Source organism: Leucopleurus acutus (genome assembly GCF_964270905.1).
Source record: "Leucopleurus acutus genome assembly, chromosome: X".
NCBI lineage: Eukaryota > Metazoa > Chordata > Mammalia > Artiodactyla > Delphinidae > Leucopleurus > Leucopleurus acutus.
The window spans coordinates 89,470,010-89,488,649 of NC_139148.1; the positions used below are offsets into that span (position 1 = coordinate 89,470,010).

An 18,640-nucleotide genomic window follows, 5' to 3' on the forward strand; every position below is an offset into this window, starting at 1 on the left:
CACAATGAAGAGGGACAACCCCCGCCACAACTAGAGAAAGACCATGCACAGCAACAAAGACCCAACACAGCCAAAAATAAATAAATTTAATAAATTAAAAAAACCCCACAAACCCAAAACAATTAAGAAAATGGTAATAGGAACATACATATCAATAATTACCTTAAATATAAATGCATTAAATGTTCCAACCAAAAGACACAGACTGGCTGACTGGATACAAAAACAAGACCCATATATATGCTGTCTACAAGAGACCCACTTCAGATCTAGGGACTCATACAGACTGAAAGTGAGGGGATGGAAAAAGATATTCCATGCAAATTGAAATCAAAAGAAAGCTGGAGGAGGAATACTCATATCAGACAAAATAGACTTTAAAATAAAGACAAGAGACAAGGAAGAACACTATATAATGATCAAGGAATCAATCCAAGAAGAAGATATAACAATTGTAAATATTTGCACACCCAAAATAGGAGCACCTCAAAACATAAGGAAAATGCTAACACCATAAAAGGGGAAACCGACAGTAACACAGTAATATTTGGGGACTTTAACACTCCACTTTCACCAATGGAAAGACCATCAAAACAGGAAATAAATAAGGAAACACAAGTTTTAAATGACAATTAGACCAAATTGACTTAATCAATATTTACAGTACATTCCATCCAAAATCAACAGAATACACTTTCTTCTCAAGTGCAAACGGAACATTCTCCAGGATAGATCACACCTTGAGTCACAAATCAAGCCTTGGTAAATTTAAGAAAATTGAAATCATATCAAGCATCTTTTCCGACCATAACACTATGAGACTAGATATCAATTACAGGAAAAAAAACTGTAAAAAACACAAACACATGGAAGCTAAACAATAAGCTACTAAATAACTAAGAGGTCACTTAAGAAATCAAAGAGGAAGTCAAAAAACACCTAGAAACAAATGACAATGAAAACACGATGACTCAAAACCTATGGGATGCAGGAAAAGCAGTTCTAAGAGGGAAGTTTATAGCAATATAATCCTACCCCAAGAAAGAAGAAACATCTCAAATAAACAACCTAACCTTACATCTAAAGCAATTAGAGAAACAAGAACAAAAACCCCCAAATTTAGCAGAAGGAAAGAAATCATAAAGATCAGATCAGAAATAAATGAAAAACAAATGAAGAAAACAATAGCAAAGATCAATAAAACTAACGTCTGGTTCTTTGAGAAGATAAAGAAAATTGATAAACCATTAGGCAGACTTATCAGGAGAAAAAGGCAGAAGACTCAAATCAACAGAATTAGAAATGAAAAAGGAGAAGTAACAACTGACACTGCAGAAGTACAAAGGATCATGAGGGACTACTACACGCAACTATATGCCAATAAAATGGACAACCTGGAAGAAATGGACAAAGTCTTAGAAAAGTACAACCCTCCAAGACTGAACCAGGAAGAAATAGAAAATACGAACAGACCAATCACAAGCACTGAAATTGAGACTGTGATTAACAATTTTCCAACAAACAAAAGCCCAGGGCCAGACGGATTCACAGGTGAATTCTATCAAACATTTAGTGAAGAGCTAACACCCATCCTCTCAAGCTCTTCCAAAATATAGCAGAGGGAGGAACACTCCCAAACTCATTCTACGAGGCCACCATCACCCTGACCCCAAAACCAGACAAAGATGTCACCAAAAAAGAAAACTACAGGCCAATATCACTGATGAACATAGATGCAAAAATCCTCAACAAAATACTAGCAAACAGAATCCAACCGCACATTAAAAGGATCATACACCATGATCAAATGGGGTTTATCCCAGCAATGCAAGAATTCTTCAATATATGCAAATCAATCAATGTGATACACCATACTAACAAACTGAAGGATAAAAACCATATGATCATCTCAGTAGATGTACAAGAAGCTTCTGACAAAATTCAACACCCATTTATGATAAAAACTCTCCAGAAAGTGGGCAGAGAGGGAACCTACCTCAATATAATAAAAGCCATATACAATAAACCCACAGCCAAATTCATTCTCAATGGTGAAAAACTGAAACTATTTCCACTAAGATCAGGAAGAAGACAAGTGTGCTGACTCTCACCACTATTTTTCAACATAGTTTTGGAAGTTTTAGCCACAGTGATCAGAGAAGATAAAGAAATAAAAGGAATACAAATAGGAAAAGAAGAAGTAAAACTGTCACTGTTTGCAGATGACATGCTGCTATACATAGAAAATCCTAAAGATGCCACCAGAAAACTACTATAGCTAATCAATGAATTTGGTAAAGTAGCAGGATACAAAATTAATGCACAGAAATCTCTTGCATTCCTTTACACTAACAACGAAAAATCTGAAAGAGAAATTAAGGGAACATTCTCATTTACCATTGCAACAAAAAGAATAAAATACCTAGGAATAAACCTACTTAAGGAGGCAAAAGACCTGTACGCAGAAAACTTAAGATACTGAGGAAAGAAATTAAAGATGATGCAAACAGATGAAGAGGTATACCATGTGATTGGATTGGAAGAATGAATACTGTGAAAATGACTATACTACCCAAAGCAATCTACAGATTCAATGTGATCCCTATCAAATTACCAATGGCATTTTTCACAGAACTAGAACAAGAAGTTTTACAATTTGTTTGGAAACAGAAAAGACCCCAAATAGCCAAAGCAATCTTGAGAAAGATAAACAGAGCTGAAGGAATCAGGCTCCCTGACTTCAGACTATTCTACAAAGCTACAGTAATCAAGACAGTATGGTACTGGCACAAAAACAGAAGGATAGATCAATGGAACAGGATAGAAAGCCCAGAGATAAACCCACACAGTATGGTCACCTTATCTTTGACAAAGGAGGTAAGAATATACAATGGAGAAAAGATAGCCTCTTCAGTAAGTGGTGCTGGGAAAACTGGACAGCTACATGTAAAAGAATGAAATTAGAACACTTCCTAACACCATACACAAAAATAAACTCAAAATGGATTAAAGACCTAAATGTAAGAACAGACACTCTAAAACTCTTAGAGGAAAACATAGGCAGAACACTCTATGACATGATTCACAGCAAGATCCTTTTTGACCCACCTCCTAGACAAATGGAAATAAAAACAAAAATAAACAAATGGGACCTAATGAAACGTAAAAGCTTTTGCACAGCAAAGGAAACCATAAACAAGACAAAAAGACAACCCTAAGAACAGGAGAAAATATTTGCAAATGAAGCAACTGACAAAGGATTAATCTCCAAAATATACAAGCAGCTCATGTAGCTCAATAGCAAAAAATCAATCAACCCAATTCAAAAATGGGCAGAAGACCTAAATAGACATTTCTCTAAAAAAGAAGATATACAGATTGCCAACAAATACATGAAAGGGTGCTCAACATCACTAATCATTAGAGGAATGCAAATGAAAACTACAATGAGGTATCACCTGACAACACTCAGAATGGCCATCATAAAAAGTTCAGATACATATATTATGAAATATCCACACGATGTAATAATATACTATACACTAATGAGAATGAATGATCTACAACTCTAGATGACAGTAACGTAAATCATTCATACATACATCATGTTGATTAAAAGGAACCATACTCAAGAGTACATGCTGCCTATTTCCAGGAATTTTTCCTCTGGCCTCACCTATCAGACCATCCCTGCCTCCCAACCAGTGAAGCCTAGAGCACAGAGCAATGTGATTCCCATTTGAAAAGCACCTTGAGTTCATAAAAGGGAAAATAATTCATAATGGAAGTCCAAGTAATTATTTTAACATCCAAGTTGTCTAATGCATAGGAACTATAATTATTATTCCCTTTATCCATTTGTTTTTATAATTATTGCCCTTGACAGAAGACGTAAATAGACATTTCTCCAAAGAAGACATACAGATGGCCAAAAACCACATGAAAAGATGATCAACATTGCTGATTATTAGGGAAATGTAAATCGAAACTACAGTGAAATATCACCTCACTCTGGTAAGAATGGCCATCATTAAAAAGTCTACAAATAATAAATTCTGGACTTCCCTGGTGGCGCAGTGGTTGAGAGTCCGCCTGCCAATGCAGGGGACACGGGTTCGTGCCCCGGTCTGGGAAGATCCCACATGCTGCGGAGCAGCTAGGCCTGTGAGCCATGGCCACTGAGCCTGTGCGTCCGGAGCCTGTGCTCTGCAACGGGAGAGGCCACAACAGTAAGAGGCCCGCATACTGCAAAAATAATAATAATAATAATAAATGCTGCAGAAGGTGTGGAGAAAAAGGAACCCTCCTATACTCTTGGTGGGAATGTAAATTGGTGCAGCCACTATGGAAAACAGTATGGAGCTTCCTTAAAAAACTAAAAATAAAGCTACCATATGATCCAGCAATCCCACTCCTGGGCATATATCCAGAGAAAACCATAATTCGAAAAGATACATGCACCCCTATGTCCATTGCAGCACTATTTTCAATAGCCAGGACATTGAAGCAACCTAAATGCCCATTGACCTATGAATGGATAAAGATGTGGTACATATATACAATGGAGTACTACTCAGCCATAATAAAGAATGAAAAAATGCCATTTGCAGCAACATGGATGCAACTAGAGATTATCATATTAAGTAAAGTAAGTCAGAAAGAAAAAGACAAATACTGTATGATATCACTTATATGTGGAATCTAAAATATAATATAAATGAACTTATTTACGAAACAGAAATAGACTCACAGACATAGAAAACAAACTTATGGTTACCAAAGGGGATGTTGGGGGAGAGAGATAAATTAGGAGTTTGGGATTAACAGATAAAAACTACTGTATATAAAATAGATAAACAGCAAGGTCCTACCATATAGCACAGGGAACTATATTCAATATCTTATAATACACCATAATGGAAAAGAATATGGAAACAAATATATACATATATATATATGCATAAAACTGAATCACTTTGCTTACACCAAAACAAACACAACATTGTAAATCAACTCTACTTCAATAAAAATAAATAAATAAATAATTATTGCCCTTGAAAAAGATTCTCTCCTTGACCAAACACTAGTTACACTCCTCTTAGCTCTCTTTTGAACCAGGCCTCAACCTGGCCAATAGTCTTGAACAAAACACTAACGTAGTTTCTAACAGCTCAAGGCTGCATCCCTAAGATGATCCTAAATTCTCTTAAAGTGATTGTCTGAGAACACTCAAGCCTTCCAGGACAATTTACTATTTGTTCCAGCTAACACAGGAGGAGACGACCTTCTCTCCCAGACTCTGTGGGAGGGTAGAAATCTAACTTGAATTCAAGTGCCAGTTAGAAACCCAAATGGGTTTCACATGGATGAACACCCCTTTCCTGTTTTTTGTAATTTTTACTTCCCTGGCTGTATTGGGCACTACTTACCCCCTCCCTTTTCCCTCATGCTCACTTTGAAAAGCCTAGTCACCTCTGTACAAATTGAAGTTGGGGTCAGTTCACGCTGGACTCTTTTCCCTGTCATAATAGTATATTACTGATTAAAATATGTCCTTACCACTTTAACTAGGGTCTGGCTTTGTTCATCTTTAACATTTTTTTCCTATAATCATTACCTTTTTATTAAATAAATACCATCTGGTACATGGCAAAATGCCTAACGAAGCATAGTTTCCACCCAAAGAGATATGGATGGCCCTAACCTAACATCACCCATCATGGGCTGACATAGTTCAACAAATGTCTCCTTCTTCTTCCTAAGTGTATTGGTTAGGAGTGTGGGCTATGGAGACAGACCAGGTCCAAACCGTCCTTCTGCCACTTATAAACTGTGTGAGTTGGAATACTCTTACTTCACCTTATAGTCACTCAATGTATGAAATTGCCTTATGTATAAAATTGGGATTGTGCAGTACTTACTGTAGAAGACGAAACGTTTCTAAACAAATATGGCTTTGTGTTTTGGTCTTTACAAGGATAAATGGCCCTGAATACCAATATTTTAAAAATTCTACTGCAGAGATATTGGGATACCTGGCTCTCTGTGATCTTGGGAGATTGAAAGAACCACTCTGCGCTTCAGTTACCACTTCTGTAAAAGGGGGAAAACAACCGTCCCTACGTCATGGGCTGCTGCTTTGAGAACTGAGTTAATACATAACCATTAGAACAGTGCGAGGCACACAATAACAGCTCACTAAATGCTAGCTGCTTTAAACAAATACTGACAATATGATATTTTTATAGTTTTATAGTTTACACATATGTTTAATAAAGCTTAATAGTCTTACAACTGAATCCTATTCATCAAATGTTAGATTTTGTGTATCATTAACTTTCACTATTAACCACTGTTGGATACCTAACTAATTATGAGAATATCTCAAAGTACTTGGAACAACTGATTTCAGGAAATACACCACCATTTCTGCACATGGCCAAACATAAAGCTGAGGTCCCATGCAGGATCCTGCCTTATCCTCACATACCTCCCGTGCACACCCACTTGCAGGCCCCTCCTGCCCTACCTCCAAGAGGCCCTGTCCAGGCCACCCATCCTCTGCACACCACTGCAGCTCAGGGCCGATCCACCCTCGTCTCTCCCCTGGACCCTGCAAATTCTCCTAACGGTTATCCCCATAGCTATCCTGTCCCTGTCCAGTCCATTCCCCACACAGCAGCCAGAGTTGCCTTGAGAGCACGTGAATCAGAGCATGTCACTAGGGACCTTGCCTGTCTTGTTCTATGTGCTGTGTCCCTGGTGCCTAGTTCAGTGCTTCACATATAAATCTGAATAAATATTACTTACATGAAGTAACTGTTACCTATTTGACATATAGGAGCAGAGACAAATATTTAAGACTGAGGTACAGGAGAAGTTGACAAGGAAATTAGACATTAAAGGATTCAAAATTTTAAGAAGTGTTTGTTGCAAATCTGCAGCAGAGCTGTTTAAAATGGGATGAATACCAGAAACACCGGAGATGTTACTCAAAATGTAGACACCTCGCATTCTACCTCCCTGGTTTTGATTCAGCAGACCTGGGGTGGACCCAGGAATCTGGTATTTTTAACAAGACCCCAAGTGAGTTTAATGAAGTGCTTTGAGGATCCCACTTGGAGAAATCCTGACCCAAACAGCTAACATTTGTGTAGCATTAATTTAATGCCTACCATGCAGAGTTCTATGATATCTGGGGTGTATCTGTTAATGTTATTACTTGAAAGTGCACTGGCCCTTCCCTCCCACCTATGAGCACAGATTGCTTTCCCACATGGGCTCATACCTAAAGACCACAATACTCCTGGGTGGTCAGAAACATTGAGTACTGTTATCCTGATGTATAGAAGACAATGGAGGGAAGGGTGGTGACTTACCTTACACTCTTGTTCCAGGAACCTGTCTAGTAGACTCGACATCACACTTGGTTCTTCTCTATTGGATCCTGCTCCTGGGACTCGAAGTCCACACCCTTCTCTGATGTTCCACTGTAAGGAGATAAGACAGCACATGAAATAGAGAGGAAAGAGAGATGAAGGGAAAGTACATGAAACACAGGGGAAGAGGTGAGGATGTTCTGCCTGCTCCCTCTCAGTTCACTGGAAGCTGTGCAGTGATGCTTTTCCTCTTCCCCAGCTCCATCACACAGCCCCCTCTGCACACACAGCAGTGACACTGAGGCTCACAGGTCATGGACATGTGCGCTTATCCCTGCTTATGTTACATGTCCAAGTACTCTCCCTGGAGGTCATGCTACTATGGTAATGCCAGAGGCATCATATTGACAGAATGAAGTAAGCAAAGTTGGAATGGGGAACTAACATTGCTGAGGGCCTAATAGGTGCCACACACTGAAGGCTGTAATTATCAGACTTTTTCTCTTCAGTTCCTCAAAGGGATGTTCTGAGGTGGGGATCATAATTTTCTTTCTACACATTAGGAGATACTCAGGTTTAGAGAACAAAGTACATGTTCAAAGAATTCTAAGGAGGTGTCAAATAGACACAGAAGCCAACTTAAAGCGACCTCTATTGGCCAATTCTGGGACATTTTGAGCATCAAAATAAATATAGCATCAGATGGTAGCCCTCTGAGCAAAATAGGAATCTATGAGTCATACTGATATAAATATTAAAACAGAGAGAAGAGAAAGCTCTACCTCCAGTCAAATTTCAATGAACAAACGGAAAGGAATGAGCAAATCAGAAAAGCAACACTTGACAACTATCATAGTAATAAATAATTCAGGTTAGAATTATAAAATGATGTTCAAGCTGTGCCAAATCCCACAGCAGTCACTGAGTCACCATGGTAACCATGCTGGCCAAGTGAAGCTGGAAAAAAAACGAACAACAACCACTGTGATTTGGTTCCAATTATGTGCTAGGAAGTTAACAGGACTGACATGACCACAGGATTAATCTCAAGTATTCCTTATAATAAAGATTCCTGGCAGCTTCCCCAATATACATACAAACGTACATGCTCATATACATACATGCTCTCTCCTTCTGTCTGTTTCACCACCTGATAACCCAGGAATTCATTGAGGAAGACTTGCTGGGGGACAGAAAAGAAGAACCCCACAATTAAATTGGTTCAATTCTAACCACACACATGAAGTTAAAAGCTACCGTAACTATTTTCTTTCAGTGGCTAATTTTTCTGGAGATGTCATGTAGAATTATCTCCATGACATTTTCCTGCCTAGCTTCAGCACATTGCCAATAACGTCTAAAAGCTGATATAGAAACACAGTCAAAAGCATGTTATGCATTAAGTAGCTTTTCCACCCTAGGGTAGCCTGTGCTTTCAACCAAAAAGTTCCTGCAATGGCTATTGTTAAGCATTTGGCTGCTGACAGTTCAGTGAAAATATAGTAATTGAAAACTGTATTTACAAAATAATGCTCTTTACAATAGCATCAAAAAGTCTGAAATACTTATGGATAATCTGTCCACAAATGTGCAAGGCCTGTACTGAACACTACAAACCATTGCTCAGAAAAATTAAAGAAGACTTAAATAAATGGAGAGACAACTGTCTTTAAGGATCAGAAGATTCAGTATTGTTAAGATGGCACTTCTCCCCAAATTGATCTATATACTCAGTGCAATCCCAATAAAAATCTTAGAAAATATATATTTTTTTTAAGGAAGATGTTGGGGGTAGGAGTTTATTAATTAATTTATTTATTTTTGGCTGTGTTGGGTCTTCGTTTCCGTGCGAGGGCTTTCTCTAGTTGTGGCAAGCGGGGGCCACTCTTCATCACGGCGCGCGGGCCTCTCACTATGGTGGCCTCTCTTGTTGCGGAGCACAGGCTCCAGACGCGCAGGGTCAGTAGTTGTGGCTCACGGACCTAGTTGCTCCGCGGCATGTGGGATCCTCCCAGACCAGGGCTCGAACCCGTGTCCCCTGCATTAGCAGGCAGATTCTCAACCACTGCGCCACCAGGGAAGCCCAGAAAATATTTTTAAAAAGAAATTTATGGGCCAATTCTGAAGTTCATGTGGAAATGCAGAGGCCATGAACTATGAAAAACAACTTTGAAAAAGAATAAGGTTGAAGGATGAACACTCCCAGATTTGAAGACTTACTATAAACCTACGGCAATCAAGGCAGTGTGGTATTGGAATCAGGTAGATAAGCAGATTGAAGGAAAATAATAAAGAGTCCAAGAATAGATGCAAACATACATGGAAAACTGATTTTTGAAAAAGAGGCAAAGGCAATTCAGTGGAGAAATGATAAGTCTTATCAACAAACGGTGCTGGGACAAGTGGATATTATATACACAAATATAAACTGTGACGCACATATCACATTATACACAAAAGTCCACTCAAAATGGATCATAGACCCAAATATACTCTAAAGCTATCAACCTTCTAGACGAAATATAGGAGAAAAATCCTTGTGACCCTGGGTTAGGTGAAGATTTCATAAATGAGACACCGAAACTATAATCCATAAGTGAACTAATACATACACTGGACTTCTAAGTTAAAAACTGCCCTTCCTAAGATACTGGTGTGAGAATGAAAAGTCAAGGCACTGAGTGGGAGAAAATATGTGCAAATTACATATCTGACAAAGGACCTATATCCAGAATATAGAAAATCTATCAAAAGTCATTTAGGAAAACAAAGACACTATAATAAATAAATGGGGGAAATTTTTGAATAGAAATTTCACCAAAGAAGATATAGAATTAGCAAATAAGCACATGAAAATATGCTCAACAACATCATTAGTGAATTGCAAATTAAAACTACAATCTGATACCACTACATCCACATGAGAGTGGCTAAAATTAAAAAGACTGATCATCCCAAGCACTGGCAAGGTTGTGGAGGATGGAACTCTCACACACTCCTGGAGGGAATGAAAAATGGTGCAACCAGTTTGGCAGTTTCTTAACAATGTTCATCTTACATCTACCATATGATCCAGACACTGCATTCTTAAGTATTTACCTGAGGGAAAGAAAGCATATGTCCATGCAAAAACTAATATACAAATATTCACTGGAGGTATAATTAAAAAACAACAACAAATTTCAAACAAATTGCAGTATATCTGTATACTGGGATACTAGTCATCAATAAAAAAGAATGAACTATTGATACATGGAACAAAAGGGATAAATCTGAAATAAATAGGCTGAATGAAAGAAGCCAAACCAAAACCAATGAACTAAAAAAAACCTTATGATTCCATCTGAATAAAATTCCAGGATATGAAAACTAATCTATAGTGAGAGAAGTTCAGTGGTTACCTCGGTACACTGCAGAGGGAGGGGAGGGAGGCCAGGTAATAAAGAGCTGAAACTGTTATGTACTGGGAAAGTAAACGTAACTATATTTAAGAGTATTTGGTTATTTTAGCAGATTAATAAGACACTCTAAAGTAATTATTTAAAAATATAAATTCTTAAAACATATTTTAAACTTACATTTGGAAATTTTCTGCCTTCTTAAAACTTTTCATTATAGAATGGATAAAAACATGGCTTCCAGGGAAGAAACTATATTACAATCTCAAATCGCTAGGAAGACTTTCTAACCAAATGCATATTTCAACAACCACCTGATAGAAACATGGGAATCACTGAATAATATTTACCCAGTGAGAACAATTTAGGTATATTTATTCCAAATGCATGTTAAAGATCAAGTTCCTCCCTCAGACTGGACAAATAATTGCTTTCAGACAAAAGAAGACATTTCTAATGGACCTCAAGGGCTATTACAAAGCATGCAGCTGCTGATAGAATGGCGTTCCACCTGCTAAAACTTTTCTTCCATGATAAGATCAAAGTAGCTTCTCTACTTTTAGGCTAGTATGTGAACCTCACAGGAGCTATTCCACAGCATGCTTTTATCAGATCTGTGAACTCACTTGAGCCAGGCGGCATAACCAAATAAAGATGTGAACTGTTGGGTTCTCCTGAAGACTGTTGCCTTTGAATCTGGAGTAGAAGCTTCAGAAGCCATCAGGACACAGATCCTCAGAACCTGCCCCCTTCAGACACCTGATATGAGCAAGGCCATCGGCATGAGGAGCTGCACAGGGAGAAACAGATCCAGCAATTACCATGCTTTACTGGTGTAACTGTGTGCCCTGCACCGTGCTAAGCACTGGGTTAGTGACAATGACAGTGAAACAACTGGGTAGTGATCCTAACCACCAGAAGGTACAATGAGCTTCCCACCAGGGCCTTTTTCTTCTCCTTTCCTCATATGTCCCCTAAGAACAAAGTGGAAAAGGAATAAGAAGTGGCCTGAATTCATACAGACATTCATGCTCCTGCAATAACCACAGGACCATCGGCTTATTCACGTGTTATCGCTAAACGTTCACAGCGATCCTGTGGGGAAAGCATTCTTATCCCCATTTTACAGAGGGGAAAGCTGAGGCTCAGAGAGTCGTTACCTGTTTCACCTCCCGCGCCCCTGCCTTTAGAAGGAAAGTGGCTCCAGGACACCCCTGGAGCAGGACACCGCACCCACTGGGGCTGGGCGGGACCCCAATGGCTTTACCTACGAGACAGCGGAGGCACCAAGCCCCAAAGCGGGAAAGAGGTGACTTGGATGTGGATCCCTTTATCTCCCCACACCCCAGGGCGGCCCAGCCCGCACCTCACGGACCCACACTCTCAGCTGAGTCCCAAAAACCTGAAGGCGGAACCTGCTTCTCTCATCAAGCAGCGTCTGTCTGTATTAAAAAATCGTCACGGTCGCCATATTGACGTCAGGTTTCTATGGCAACCGCGAGGCGCAGGCTTGTTTCTCCACATCGGAAATGCCTCTTCACAGCCATCCATCCACACCCTGGATTTCGCCGAAAGCAGAGTACCTTTGCTCTTCAGGCTGCCACCGGAGAAATAGAGGCACTAGACTGGGACCCGGGCGGTTGGCGAAATTCTGCCCACGTTGTTGTAACAAGGCATGTGCCTGTCGTCAGGAATTTTGTGTTAAAATGAGACAGGAAGGAAGTATCAGTATAACAAAACTCAGGGAGGTGTCCTAGGGTTATTGAAGGTGAACTAGCCCTCAGAGGGTGAACGTGTAAAATCACAGGCCATGCTAAGCAGTTAGCCATCTGTGGCAGAAAACTAAGAGACTGACTGTAATCATGTGACTGAATGATCGAGGAACACACAAAATAAATGCCATTTAGGCAATTTGGGAATTATTTAAAGAAAGCAGGCCTAGAATATTATAGTTATTTAGTAGGCAGAAACTTAGTCAGTTGGACCATACATTGGTTTGTCCTGGGGAATTCTAATCCTCCATTCCTGTTAACTTCTTCTATATGAAGGGGCATCCATGACCAAAACACTTCTAGACTCTCCATACACTCATTTCTTCTCTATCACAGGAACGACTTACCTGATTAGTGACACTGGAAGGAAAAACTAATTGCACAGCTCAGGCCCGCTCCCTTCAAAACTCTTGGTGGTGAGTTGCCCTTATGGAGCACATGTTCTGCTCTGCCCTCATAGGTGGGTCTTACAATTGGCCCACAGTTCTCTCCCCTTTCTGTGTCTTGCTGGCTCCCAATTATTCCTGTGGTCTTGCTCCAAAATTCTTGGGCTTCTAAAGGCTTCCCCACCCCTAATACATCACTGCTCCACATCTGAGCTCTAAACCAATTAAGAAATATGAAAAAAGAATAAGAACAATATATCAACTTTACTCCTTATAAAAGTGATATTGAGAAAGTGGCTTAGATCTACAGGCACATTTCCTATTAATGAACCTAGAATCAGATAGACTTATCCACCCAGCAGTACTACACTGGAACTGTCACAAAGGTCACGGACTACAGTGCATTATCTGTTGGCTGTCTGGTGGCTGTCAGCTCAGGGTGCTCTCAGTTCCTAGAGGCAACTCTAATTCCTTGTCATGTGGACCCCTCTGTCTTTGAGCCAGCAACAGGACATTTATTTATTTATTTATTTATTTTTTAACATCTTTATTGGGGTACAATTGCTTTACAATGGTGTGTTAGTTTCTGCTTTATAACAAAGTGAATCAGTTATACATATACATATGTTCCCATATCTCTTCCCTCTTGCGTCTCCCTCCCTCCCACCCTCCCTATCCCACCGCTCCAGGCTGTCACAAAGCACCAAGCCAATATCCCTGTGCCATGCGGCTGCTTCCCACTAGCTATCTACCTTACTACATTTGTTAGTGTGTATATGTCCATGACTCTCTCTCGCCCTGTCACAGCTCACCCTTCCCCCTCCCCATAACCTCAAGTCCGTTCTCTAGGAGGTCTGCGTCTTTATTCCTGCCTTACCCCTAGGTTCTTCATGACATTTTTTTTCTTAAATTCCATATATATGTGTTAGCATACGGTATTCGTCTTTTTCTTTCTGACTTACTTCACTCTGTATGACAGACTCTAGGTCTATCCACCTCATTACAAATAGCTCAATTTCGTTTCTTTTTATGGCTGAGTAATATTCCATTGTATATATGTGCCACATCTTCTTTATCCATTCATCCGATGATGGGCACTTAGGTTGTTTCCATCTCCGGGCTATTGTAAATAGAGCTGCAATGAACATTTTGGTACATGACTCTTTTTGAATTTCGGTTTTCTCAGGGTATATGCCCAGTAGTGGGATTGCTGGGTCATATGGTAGTTCTATTTGTAGTTTTTTAAGGAACCTCCATACTGTTCTCCATAGTGGCTGAACCAATTCACATTCCCACCAGCAGTGCAAGAGTGTTCCCTTTTCTCCACACCCTCTCCAGCATTTATTGTTTCTAGATTTTTTGATGATGGCCATTCTGACTGGTGTGAGATGATATCTCATTGTAGTTTTGATTTGCATTTCTCTAATGATTAATGATGTTGAGCATTCTTTCATGTGTTTGTTGGTAGTCTGTATATCTTCTTTGGAGAAATGTCTATTTAGGTCTTCTGCCCATTTTTGGATTGGGTTGTTTGTTTTTTTGTTATTGAGCTGCATGAGCTGCTTGTAAATTTTGGAGATTAATCCTTTGTCAGTTGCTTCATTTGCAAATATTTTCTCCCATTCTGAGGGTTGTCTTTTGGTCTTGTTTATGGTTTCCTTTGCTGTGCAAAAGCTTTGAAGTTTCATTAGGTCCCATTTGTTTATTTTTGTTTTTATTTCCATTACTCTAGGAGGTGGGTCAGAAAGGATCTTGCTGTGATTTATGTCATAGAGTGTTCTGCCTATGTTTTCCTCTAAGAGTTTGATAGTTTCTGGCCTTACATTTAGGTCTTTAATCCATTTTGAGCTTATTTTTGTGTATGGTGTTAGGGAGTGATCTAATCTCATACTTTTACATGTACCTGTCCAGTTTTCCCAGCACCACTTATTGAAGAAGCTGTCCTTTCTCCACTGTACATTGCTGCCACCTTTATCAAAGATAAGGTGTCCAGATGTGCATGGGTTTATCTCTGGGCTTTCTATCCTGTTCCATTGATCTATCTTTCTGTTTTTGTGCCAGTACCATACCGTCTTGATAACTGTAGCTTTGTAGTATAGTCTGAAGTCAGGGAGCCTGATTCCTCCAGTTCCTTCTTTCGTTCTCAAGATTGCTTTGGCTATTCGGGGTCTTTTGTGTTCCCATACAAATTGCAAAATTTTTTGTTTGCAACAGCACATTTAATCTTTCTTGTACTTTGAATCTCTGACTTCTCCTTCTGTAAACAGCCAGAGAAAATTATCTGCTTTAAATGGCTTGTCTGATTAGGTCAGGCCCACCCATATAGTCTCCATTTTGCAATATAACATACCATAATCATGGAATTGATATCTCTTCATATTCATTGGTTCCACCCACACTCAAAGGTGAGGGGATTATACAAGTCTGAGAATCATTGGAGATCATCTTAGAATCCTGCCTACCCCATGGAGCTTCAGGCCAAAAAATGTGCAACCTTTAATCAGTGATATCCAGCTTTAAACTGAGTTTTCTGACCCAAAATTCAGGCTACTGGTATAGAACATCATATTGTTAGGGCTGAGGCCAGAACAAAGGGAGTGCCTCAAACGAGGTTCTATAGTCAGGGATATGTCTGGTCTCCTGACTCCAATTTCCTCTCCAGCATCCACATTATTTTGCTCTGTACTATCTCTTCTACCTCAGAATCATTGGGAAACTTCTCTTCCTTTAGTGTCAAACTAGATGATAAACTAAGGGGACAGGAAAGCGTACACTTTAACAGGAGACAGAATGGTGATTTTCTTCTCTTTCCCCAACTTCCACAAGTAACTCATCCCATAATTCATAACTGGCACTAAAGCTAATACATTATGATATATTTCAGCTCTTGCTACTACCTTTCCAAATGCTCTTTATGGCAGTAGTGCTCTTTGGATTAGGATAATTTCACCTCCTCTCTGGGAGGGAGGAGCCCGGTGGGCCAGAACTGATATGTGATACCATAATCTGGTTGAAGTCTTACTATGTCCCATATGTACTTTACAGGTTTTCTCACTTACAGCCCAGGACAGCACTGTGAGAAAGGTATCATGATAAGTCACAGATAACCAAGCTCAGGCTGACAGAGCCTATGTCACCTTTTCAGATAAATGGCAGGATGGGGTGAGGTCCCATCTCTTTCCCTCCCCACAGTATGACCAGGAGCTTCCCATTTAGAAGATGATAGTTTTACACTTCCCCAGTATTGTGCCCTCATGGGTACACACTCAACAACTTCTCTTGTTGAGGAAGATCATAGATGATTAAATACTGCTCCTTGGACCAAGATGCCTAACGGTGGGGTCACACAGATTGGCTGGTCCCTGAGATCACTCCCAGGCTCACTGATCCCACCCCACTGACATCAGGCTTGGGCATGTGACTAGATGTGGCCAAATATAAGAGGAAATCAAATATGCCCCTTGAGTGGAAGTGTTAAGAACCATTGAGAGGTTCCATCAGTACTCTTTTTTCCCTCTGCCTCAGAATGTCCCAGATTTCTTGTAAAGTAGTTTCACTCATCTAATCTTTCAGTAACACTAGGATATGAGAATTTAAATGATGACAGGAATGCTTGTGAAGAGAGAAGCTAAATGGCTTATACCCAAATTTGGCCTGATAGAAGATCAATTCAAATCTTATGCCCTAAAACTGAGTCAAAAGCCAGGAGAAGTTACGCATCTTAGCCAGGGTCATACAGAAAATAGTTAGGGACCAACATTTCCTTCCTTTTGCTCCACTGCTTTCTCCAGAACACCCATCATCATGCTTGTGCTTCTCTGGGTGTTTATGTTTACTGAGCCACAAGATGAACTCACATACCCAGTTAGTGGGCATTCCTGATGTTAACTCTCCAAGAGGGCCTCATAAGAGCTCAGTAAAGGTACACTGATTCCATGGAAATGGGGTGACAATTTTTCCCCTAGCCCACCTCCATTAGACAACTTTACAACACAAAAGTGGCACCAACTCTTAAACACTAGGTGGGTCTGTGTGAGTTATATTCCTTCTTGTTGTCATAGTTCCAGAAGCTCTTTAGGACATAGTTATGCTGTTTAGGGCTATGTAGTTTAGGTTAAAGTAATCTTGGAAGCAGAAGTGAGGAAGTGGGGTAGGAAGGAAACTAACACTTCAAGGGCCTACTACTGGCCAGACAGTGTGTTAAGAACTCTACATACTGTTTTTATAACTTCTTACAATTGTTCTGTAAGTTAAGTATCAGTATTCCCGTTACAACTCATTCCTCCTCCAAGGCACACTCTACCGAGGCTCAGAGAGGTTAAATACATTTTCCAAGGACACACCTGATAAGAGGCAGCATAGTTATTCTAATCCAGGGTTGTTGGATTCCAAAGTTGGGTTCTACGCTGAATCTGTGCACATAGGGTGGGTAGTAACGTTTACCTTGCTCTAGAGCAGGTTTTCTCAACCTCAGCACTGTTGACACTTTGGGTCAGAGAACTCTTTGTTGTGAAGGCTGTTCTATGTATTGTGGGATGTTTAGCCTCTACCCACAAGATTTCAGTAGCACCCCCAGTTGTGACTACCAAAAATGTTTTCAGACATTTCCACATGTCTCCTGGAGCTGGGGAACAAAATCACCACCATTTGAGAACTACTGCTCTAGATACACATTTCTGACAGGTAATTGGATACATGGGTCTGGAGACTAGAAAAAAGTCCTGAGATGAAGACAAGATTTATAGGCTGAATGGGGCCTGGCATGTAGTAGATGCCCCATAAATATTTGTTAAATAAATGCAAATGGCTTATAAAATTGAGAGTCGTCAAGCCTTTTTATATCCTTATACCAGTTCTACAAACTGAAGTAGGATCATTCTTATAAACTTTATCAAAATCTGCATTTTCAACCCAACATTTATTGCTTAGCTTTTGTTTCCCTTTGTAAAAGTAATGTATTTGAGATGGAAGAACATGTCTAAGTGAGTTACACTACCACCAGGTAAATCCAGAGCCAGAACTCAACAGTAAGATGGTGGAACAAGAGACTGAAGGTCCAGTGTAGCCTATATTTCTGTGACAGACGCCATGCTAACTACTTTAATGACATTAACATATTTGATCTTCACAACAGCCCTTTAAGGTTTTATCACCATTTATGGATCAGAAATTCAAGGCATGGAGAGGTTAAGGAACTTGTCTAGGTCACACGGTTAGTAGGAGACAGAGGAAGCGCCCTTCCCAGGACTGTATGGTATTAAAGCCCATTGATATTAACCACAAAGATATCCTACCATGAATCAACAGATATCTCTAAAGCCTTGCCCAGGGTCTGGAACTCAGTGCCTTTTTAACTGAATTGAACTTAGATATAGTGACTGAATGTAGAATTCTTCTGAGCCTGCAGCATGACTCTTAAAATAATTCCTTGAACTTACATGGAAAAATATCTCCCTTCTAGAAACTCAAAGTATTTTTCTGAATAGAAATAACTTTATTCTCTGGCCCAGACCTAGCTGGCTGGGAGAAGAGGCTGGTATGATCCTCTTTGACAGGTGAGACCACCTCCTCTTTGGGCAGTGACTTACCCAAGGTCATCCCAGAGTTTTGAGGTGAGGTCTGCCCCCGGGACCCAGGGAGATCTCCTGGATAGTACTGTAGGGTCCTGTACAAAATACACAGAAATAGTTTTTGATGCTATGCAG

The 18,640-nt window shown here is 39.9% G+C and overlaps 1 pseudogene across 1 annotated transcript in view; it reads right to left on the reverse strand.

Moving 5' to 3' along the window:
- LOC309978611 (AFG1-like ATPase) overlaps positions 1 to 12,248 on the reverse strand; it is a 34,368-nt pseudogene extending 22,120 nt beyond the window's left edge. Inside the window, exons 1-3 of the transcript in view lie at positions 12,240 to 12,248; positions 8,485 to 8,562; positions 7,380 to 7,490 (exon numbers count right to left, since the gene is read on the reverse strand). The product of the transcript in view is annotated as an AFG1-like ATPase (transcript). The remainder of the gene's footprint in view (positions 1 to 7,379; positions 7,491 to 8,484; positions 8,563 to 12,239) is intronic.
- Between the last annotated feature and the right edge of the window lie 6,392 nt (positions 12,249 to 18,640).